This window comes from Narcine bancroftii, chromosome 1 (genome assembly GCF_036971445.1).
Source record: "Narcine bancroftii isolate sNarBan1 chromosome 1, sNarBan1.hap1, whole genome shotgun sequence".
Classification (NCBI taxonomy): Eukaryota; Metazoa; Chordata; class Chondrichthyes; order Torpediniformes; family Narcinidae; genus Narcine; species Narcine bancroftii.
The window spans coordinates 61793547-61802822 of NC_091469.1; the positions used below are offsets into that span (position 1 = coordinate 61793547).

The 9276-nt window shown below is 40.2% G+C and overlaps 1 long non-coding RNA gene across 2 annotated transcripts in view; it reads right to left on the reverse strand.

Annotated features, from left to right (window-relative positions):
* LOC138758744 (uncharacterized) overlaps nucleotides 1–2908 on the reverse strand; it is a 66156-nt gene extending 63248 nt beyond the window's left edge. For both annotated transcript variants that reach the window (XR_011354413.1, XR_011354412.1), the window contains exons 1-2: nucleotides 2779–2908; nucleotides 1644–1725 (exon numbers count right to left, since the gene is read on the reverse strand). This is a non-coding gene — a long non-coding RNA (uncharacterized lncRNA). The remainder of the gene's footprint in view (nucleotides 1–1643; nucleotides 1726–2778) is intronic.
* Nucleotides 2909–9276: the final 6368 nt, after the last annotated feature.

Genomic DNA, 9276 nt, shown 5'->3' on the forward strand with positions numbered 1-9276 from the left:
AGAGAAAGAGACAAATCTATAGGAAAGGAGAGAGGAGATGAAGAATGGGAGTTGGTTTTAACAGAAACCAGAGAAACTGCTGTTCAGTTGGAGTGTGCCCAGGCAGAAGATGAGAATTTTATTGCAATGCCTGTCTGCTTTTTGCTTATACCTCGAAGGAGGGCTCAGGCCTGAAACATCAGTAGTATATCTTACCTCCTGCGGATGCTACAAGGCCAGCTGAGTTCCTCCAGCATTAACTCTTTGTTTTTACTACAATCACAGTAACTGCAGTCTTCCGTTTCACTTCATATCTCAAGGCTGTGTGCATTTCGCCAGCCCATCCACCGACAGCATCTCTGCACTTCCATAGATGACAGAGTGCTTCAAGAGCACAAAGAGAAGGCAAGGTTTGTGTCATACTCCTGGCACCCAGGTTTACCCACACATCAGCAGTGGAAAGCGAGGCTTTGCTCAATTCCAGCCTGAGCAGATACACAGCCACGATGGATCTGCAGGGACAAAGGTACTGCTTCCATGCTGTACAACTTCATGACATATTTTAAAGTTTGCTGTTGGAGATTATTCAGGAGTTATGGAATTATGTGAATAGCAGGGATTGATCAAACACAAACCAAATTGCAAGATCTGTTCTGATGTATATTACAAGCAGTCATCAGATCAAGTTTTATAATTGAACAGGCTGTTAGCCTATAAGGCAGGGTGTGGGGGCATTCATTCGGTAGATGCGATTTGCAAACTAACATGATAGTAAGACATTCTTCTCTGTTTCAGCCAAACACAACACTGTGGGGCTCTGTTAATTGTCCAAATCTCAGCCAGGCATCAGACACTCAGCTAAGTTATTTTGCATTCTTGCGATGGAGATCAGGAATGGTGTAATAAAGAACATCAAGCATAGGCATGTTTGCTCTGTCTCTCAATTGATTATAGTTTTTAGACTGCAATGTCGGGAAAATCATGGAAAAAATTAACATAATTACTGCCTATGTGGTCGTTCACACTGGGCACCTTTTTAGATTGCAAGAACCTGAGTGCAACGGTCCTTGTGGTTGGACGTGCAATAGAGTGAATGACAGACACTGCAGAGTTCCTCCAAACAATTTGTAGGGGTCCTGCAGGATAAATTGTGGAGCAGGAATTAACTCAAAAATCCTGCATTCCTTTTTAGACTGCCCGTGTAGTGTTAAAATTCTTTGATTGTGCCATTACATGCCTGCAGTATAAAAACTATAATTGGGATATTTGTGCAGCCAGAGGTTCAGTCCTCACAAACTTATTATGGAAGACTGAGTTCACTGCCTTTGTAAGCTTTTAATCATCCATCACAAGTGCATCTGAGACGTCTTCTTGGTTAGTGGGCTCCTATTGTTAAAATGAAACTTAAAGGAACTATTTAACAGACTGCAATATTGAAGCTAGACATGTCATTGTAGTTTTTTAAAACTATCAAATCACTTGTTGTTATCCTTAAGCACAAAAAAACTCAATGTACTTTGAGTTCAGGGAGATTCCACTAAGAGATGCTTGTAAGGTGTTTTTATCATTCAACTCATCTCCAGCTTCCTCTCTGTTCACTGAAAGTACAGAAATAATTGGAGGGGAGCTTGTGCGATCTCTCTCTGGTCCAGAGCTCAGCTTACCTTCATCAAGCCAGGTGAATTGTTTTGGTGAGCACCAAATTGGGGCAGCAGGCTGGATTTAGTATGATCTATCTGGTATGATCTATGAAAATGACAAAAGATCTGTCAAGATTAGCTAAGTTTGCAGATGGTACTTTAATAGTTGACTTCATCGGCAACAGTGATGAGCCATATACAGATAGAAAGTTGGAAGACTCACAAAATGATGCAAGAACAATAACCAGAATCTCAACATGGACAAGACAAAGGAGATGATTGTGGACTTCAGGAGGATGAAAGTTGACCATTCTTAATTCCACATCAATGGTTTAATCAGGATGGCATGGTTGAGGTAATAAGGGTGGGTTGGCATAATGGTTAGCACAATGCCTTTACAGTGCCAGCAATCAGGACTGGACCTGGGTTTGAATCCTATGCTGTAAGGAGTTTGTATGTTCTCCCCATGTCTACATGGGTTTTCCCAGGGTCTACGGTTTCCTCCCATCCTTCAAGACGTACCTGGGTAGTAGGTTAATGGGGTGTAAATTGGGCAGCACGGACTCGAAGGGTCAAATTAGCCTGTTACAATGCTGTATATCTAATTTTTTTTTAAAATGGAGAGAGTGTGGAGAGCACAAAGTTCCTTGGTGTGCATTTAAAAGATGGCCTATCCTGGACCCACAACACCTCATTCTTCAGGAAGGCGCAGCCGTGCCTACAATTCCTGAAGGGGGTGAGGAAGGCAAGGCTACTGGCCCCCATCTTGACAGCATTTTACAGGAGCAGAATTGAGAGTGTCCTCTCCAGCTATATCATTGTGATATGGTAGCTGCAAAGCATTGGGCTGGCATCAATACAGAGGATCATCAAAATGGCCAAGAAGATCAGTGGGGTCTCTCTTTTTCCAGTATAGATGACATTCACTGGGAGTGGTACTTAAATAGGGTTCAAAAGAACTATAGAAGCCCCTTTCCATGCAGCACATAATATCTCTGATTCACCTCCATCAAGAAGGAGGTACAGGAGCTTCAATACAAGAACTGCTAGGCTGGAAAATAATTTTTCTCAGTGTACGAGATTGATGAATGGCAGCTTGTAACCAAGAATATAATCACAAAATAGTTATATTTATTTTAAATTATATCTTTATGTATACCTGGAATTATTACGTATTGGATGTTTGTGTGTCTGCAGAAATACTGTTTCATTATGTTGAACATGAACAATCAGATGATAACAAAAGTGAACTAAGTCAGTTTTAGGAAGAATTTTGAAGTAGAGTGAGATGTTTAGAGATAATTCAAAGACTTTCTACCAAGGTTCATGAAGTCACAGCAACCAATGTTTAAAATTTGGGAACACACTAGGAAGAATCTGACACAACAATGCAGAATGTCACGAAGGCAGGGAGCGATGAGGTAATCAATGGATTTAAAGGAACAAAGGGAATTTTAAAAACCAGGCTTTTCTGGATCAGAAGCTTATGCAAGTTGATAACTCCATGGTTATAAATAGCAAGACAGGAAAGAAGTAGTAAATCCGCTCAAGTTTAAGGAGGGTAAAAAAAGAGATGGGCAGGAAATTAAAAGTGAATTCAAAGCTGAGAGATAACAAGGACGAGGATAACAGTTTAAGAAACTAAAGAGCTAATGCTGGAATAAAGCCAATCACATCTCAAGGTCATGGTTGAGATTTACGACAGTAATGGGGACCAAAGGATTGGTTGTAACTCGGGTTTGGTCGTAAATTGGGAATGGGGACCACCGGGAGTGGGAAACACTGTATACAGTAGTTTTAATAAAGATTTTATTTTAATTTTGGTCTTATGTGTGGGTGGACATAACTCACGCAAGTTGGAAGTCAAGGACTGTAGTCTGCTTCAGCTTCAGACAGATGTCAAAAGAAATGGATGTTGTCTTGTATTACTCTTTATTAAAGCTTTAACATATATGGATTGCAGTCACTTTGTTTATTCCAAAATGTAAAACATAACAATGACATCATGCAGACATGTGCATTTACATAACACTCTTTGCCCACAAAATTAATTTGTGGTAACTTTATAATTTTAAGTACAAATTAATTAATACAATGACTGTATATTTTAAAATGTCTTTAAAATTCAACTTAATCTCTTAACACTTGTGGACACTACAGTGAATCGTAAACACAACTTCAACTAGTAACATTATACTATACATACAAAGCAATCTAATTGGAAAATCCACCAAATTGGAAAAACACACAGTTTTTATGTCACTGCCCATTGACTTTAAAATACACTGGAGGATGTTTATCTCTTTTGGATCTTCGTGGGGATGAAGAACATTGGACAGGAGCATGAAAAGGTGACTTTTTTTGAGCAGATAACATCTGCTGACCCTATTGGCTGTGCATCCAGCACTTGGCTAGAATCTTGCCTCTGGGCAAGAGATAACGGGGGTATCCCTAAGCAAATAGGGTTGGTTTGTCCCCAAGGAGGACCATCAGAGGAGTCTTCCTAAATTGGCAACTGTAATCCTCGATTGTTCCTAACTAATCAATATGTCGTTTCCAGATCATGTCACTAACTAACACAGAATAGGAACAGGGACTTAGTTTCATGAGAAGCACATCTCTTATCCAAGTTTCTTTACTCTCCCTGTAATCTCATATTTAATACTTGTTCTCTGATCTCCAGAGATCTTATTGGCTTACTCGGGGATGTCGACCGTTGAATGTGAAGCTTTGGTGCACCACAGTGAGTCAGATTCTCAGGATGCGTCCTAACATCAGTTCTGCACATGTCCAGTAAGGTGTTGTTCTGAATGATAACAAAAATTTTTAATATTGTGGTCCCATAATGCTTTTAATGAACTCTGCTTTTATCGCACATTTAAAGGTCTGAATCACACATGTCAAACTCAGGCCCGCGGGCCTAATTTGGCCCATGATATAATTATATTTGGCCCGCAAGATCATATCAAATATGTATTAGAGCTGGCCCGCTGGCCGCCGTGCCAGTATAGCGCATGCACAGCTAATACTACAAATCCCAGAATGCTTTGCAAATGCGTTGGCGCCAGCCCGTCAGCCCGCTAATCGCCCCCACCTCCTCTCTTTACTTTCATTAGCATCTGTGACCTGTCGCCCAACTCACATGTAATAAACCCCTTACGAAAAATGGCAAAACGAAAGACAGAAAACAGGACCTTTCAACACAGGTGGGAGGCAAACTCTGACCCCAGAGTTTGATGAACTTGCATCTAAGAAGAGATGCCAAGTATCTGGTTTAGACCCAGGTGCATCAGAGTAAATCACAGTGTAGCAAGCTAAGCTTGGATTAATCTTTTCTTTGGTTAACTTTGGACTGTTCATAGTTGAAAGATTGGATTTTCATTGAAGCAAGTTGTTATTTTTTTTTACTTGTTGGCTTGTGAAAAAAAATACATTTAAAAGGAGCTTAAAGGCTATAGAGAAATATTATTTATTGAATATTTTATTTCTCATTTGTTAATGTTTCTTCTGGAAAGAGTTTAACCAAAACTATTATTAAACATTTATTTTAATAAGAAAAAGTTTAACAATGTTGAAAGAAGAGAAAACATGCAGATGTTGTTGAAAATTTTCAATAAATATTTAGTTTGGCCCACGACTTAGTCCAAGTTTTTAATTTTGGCCCTCTGTGAATTTGAGTTTGACACCCCTGGTCTGAATGAAGCGCTCAGCTTCCCCATTCACACTCGGATGGTAGGGTTCAGATAATATGTGCCGCACATTATTGTTTTGCAGAAACTGCTTAAAGGCATCTGATACAAATTGAGGTCCGTTGTTAGAAACCATTTCTAATGGGTAATCCATGATCTATGAAGACATTTTGTAGTCTCTCAATTGTCTCTTCAACAGTTGTTGATCTCATTCACCACACAATAGGCCATTTGGAGTGTGCATTGACAATAATCAGAAAGTTTTGGCCCATAAATGGATCAGCGGAATCAATAGGAATTTGGTGCCATGGTGGGGATGGCCATTTCCATGGGTTCCTTGACAGATGTAACATCTCCAAACCACCTGTTCAATGTCTATGTTGATTGAGGGCCACCAGACGTGCATGCGTGCCAGAGCCTTCATCCGGACCATTCCTGGATGATTAGTGTGGAGCTCCTTTAGAATGGCCTCATGCTATTTCTTGGGGATGATCTTTCTTGTCCCCCACAGCAGGCAACATTCTTCGATCAAGATTTCATTCCAACAAGTGTAGAAAGCTTTCAAGTCAGGAGTAATTCTGTCAGCCTCAGAACAACCATTCAAGGTAAAGTACAAAATATTCAATAGTGTGGCCTCTTTCCTTCCTTCTTTACTGAATGCCTTAGCTGTAATGGGCAAGTGGTGAGGTTGTTCCTGGTTGATATCTGTGGCTTCCACCATCCAATTAATATTCCCTTCTGGCTGTTCTGTTGGAGCCACGATGATGCATCAGCACCACCATTCTTGTCTGCAGGGCAATGCTTTATGTCATAATCTCCATCACCCATCATTGAATTCTTGCAGCTGTTAGCACAGGAATGCCTTTCTTGGGACCTAAGAACAAACTCAATGTTTTATTTTCAGACACTAAGGTGAATTTCTTACCATGTAGGTATTGATGAAATTGCTGGAGACCAAATTTTATGGCCAATCCTTCTCTGTCCAGTTGTGTATAGTTCTGTTTACAGGGTGTCAAAGAGTGGGAAGTGTATGCAACTGGTTGTTCTCCTTTTTCTGTGATTTGTGAAAAGAAATCAACAGGAAGGGTCACTTCATTGTTTGGGTTGTAGTGAATGAGAACATTGTCCCTTGAGCTCAGCAGTTTCTTCAAGTGATTGGAAGCTTTGTGGGTCTCATCATTCCAATACCATTTCTGGTCTTGTCTCAGCAGTTTGTTGAGCGGATTGCAGAGAGTCGGCCTGTTGGGGATGTGCTTGCTCTAATGACTATCCGAACCCAAGAACGGTTGCACCTCTGCTCAATTCGATGGCCAGGGTGCACTGCGAACAGCTTCCGCACCAGCTGCATCCATCCTGACTCCTTCATGATCAACCATAAATCCCAAATATGTCACTGGCAGTACAATAAACATGCATTGGCCTTGATGCAGCTAGGACCTTATCTAGGTTTGCCAGATGCTCTACGTCATCCTGACTCATACTGATGACATCATCTGCATAGCATCTAACATTCAGTCTGTGCATGATATTGCTGGGGCTAATGATATTCCATACAGCATCCTGGTCTAGGTGAATAATCCCAAATGTGTGTTGATGGCCACATGCTTTCTCGATTCGGCATCCAAATCAACTTGTTGATAAGCCTCTGATCATTTTTAGCCAACATTCAGAGCTTGAAATAATTTCTCAGCTCTCAGAATCGGATGTCCAGGGACTCGCATGGCTTGGTTAATTGTCACCTTGTAGTCACCACAAATTCAAATGTCGCCACTGGGTTTTCTGACTGGTACATTAGGAGCTGTCTAGTCACTGTACTGAAGTTTCTCAATTTTTCCTTCACTTTTTAATCTGTTGAGTTCTGTCTCGATTATTTTCTTGATGGCAAAAGGCACTGTCGTTGGCTTAAAGAACTTGGGTTCGGCATCTGGTTTTAACTGTAATTTGGCATGGACTCCTTGAATTTTACCCAGGTTCTTCCCAAATACTGTGTGGTACTTCTGAATCATCGGTTTCAGCTTTGAATTTTTAATCAACAGTCTGTACCTTCCTAATTGCATCAATTGCCTTCCAATCAAGTTGGATATATGACAACCAATTCCTTCCAAACAAGATGGGTGCTTTTGTATCTACAATGTAGAGGGATAATCCTTTCTTTGTCTGTCCATCAAAATTGATGTCAGTTTTACATTTTCCTAGCACTTTATCTGCTGTGACAGTCTTTAACACAATGTCGAGCTGTTCCATTTTGTGTTTGGGCAGTAATTTATCCTTCAGATTTTTCAGCATTAGTGAAACAGTGGCCCCGTGTCAAGTTCCATCTGGACAGGTTCGTTGTCAACTTTTATCCGAACAATAATTCCTGACCTGCGATCCATAACATGATGGATGTACACTACTGCCAATGCACTATCATCCTTGGAGTCTCTTTTGTACTCTGACTCACTGCCGGAACTTTTGACATTTTTAATGATACTTTTAAACATTGGAAGATTTATTTTATATACTTGAATTTCTGATGTTTCTTTCACTTGTGCCACACTTTCTCTCCTTTTTCTTTCAGTCTTGAGTTCTGTCTTGGACACTTGGACTTGATGTGTCCCAAATTGTCATATGAACAATACTTACTCTTCCTGTAATAACAGTCATCAGGGCTGTGGTTACTTCTCCAACAGTGGAAACATTCTCATTGGTCTATTTCTTCCACTGTGTAATCCCCATTTATGGCCTTGATGTGACGATTAGCTATTTCGAAGCCGAATAGTGTCTTGTAGGTGGACTTCATGTCCACATTTTTTGTGCTCAACAAGCATTGTTGAGCATGATGGTCATCCAAACTAATTACCAATGTACCTCTCAAGGCCTTGTCTAAAAAGCTATTAAAAACGCATGATTCCAACTACTTACACAATTTAGTTAAGTATTGGCTCATGGTTTTGCCAGCCTTTTGCTTTCTGGTATAGAAGTTGTATCTTTCTCCCATTACAATGGGCTTTGACTGAGTCACAAAAGTTTTGGTAATTGGTTTGCAGGTGCCAATAGAGTTCTGATAAGACCGCATGTTCTGCTCCCCCCCCTCGATCAAAAACAATACCTGTTTCTTGTTGCAAGTGTTAGTATCTTTTATATCATGGGCAATGGTCAAACTTATTAACATAATCAGACCAATCCTCAGTTTCTTAATGTTCACCAAAATGTACTTCTTCCATTTTCACTACTAAAAAATATTCACTCACAATATCCAAGTACAGTTCACTTGTTTTACTTGTTTGTTGTCTTCATTTCTGACAAACACATTGAGCTGCTGCCCGATGACATCCCAGCAACCATTTTTGCAACAAAATTCTGACCACCTTCGTCCTTTTTATGTAAAATCCCATGGATTCCGTCGTCTGGAGTGTAGACTTGTCCATTTTAATCAAAGTCTTAACATACATGGATTGCAGTCTCTTTGATTATTCCAAAATGGTGCTCACCGAAACATGATTTAAAACATGCAGACATGTGTGTTTGCATAACAGAGGTGACTTGCAGTTTTCAATGTGAAATTAGAAATTCTTTTAACATGTTCCTTAAGGCCTACTTCTTTGACTAAGTTATGATCAACTTATCTAAAAATATCTTCAATCAAATTTTGTTTCATAACAGTAAGAAGCTCTAGGGGCTCAATGGGGAAGGCCGCAACCTTGGCAGGAAGTATTTTGTGTTGGAAACCTTTATTAAGACTAAAGCAAAGGGGGAAAGAAGCTGGAGAGGAGTCATTCGGTGATAAAAGGTGACAGAGGTGGAGAGACTCCTGAGAAGGGAGGGGAAGAAGTTGTTAGATGGAAAAGTACAGGAGTAGGTAGAGAGATAGAAACAGTGGAGCAAGATAGAGGAGGGGGGGTTACCCAAAACATCTGTGCCATTATGTTTAAGGCTGTCCAGGTGAATATGATAATGTTGCTCCTTAAGTTAATGTTTGACCTCAC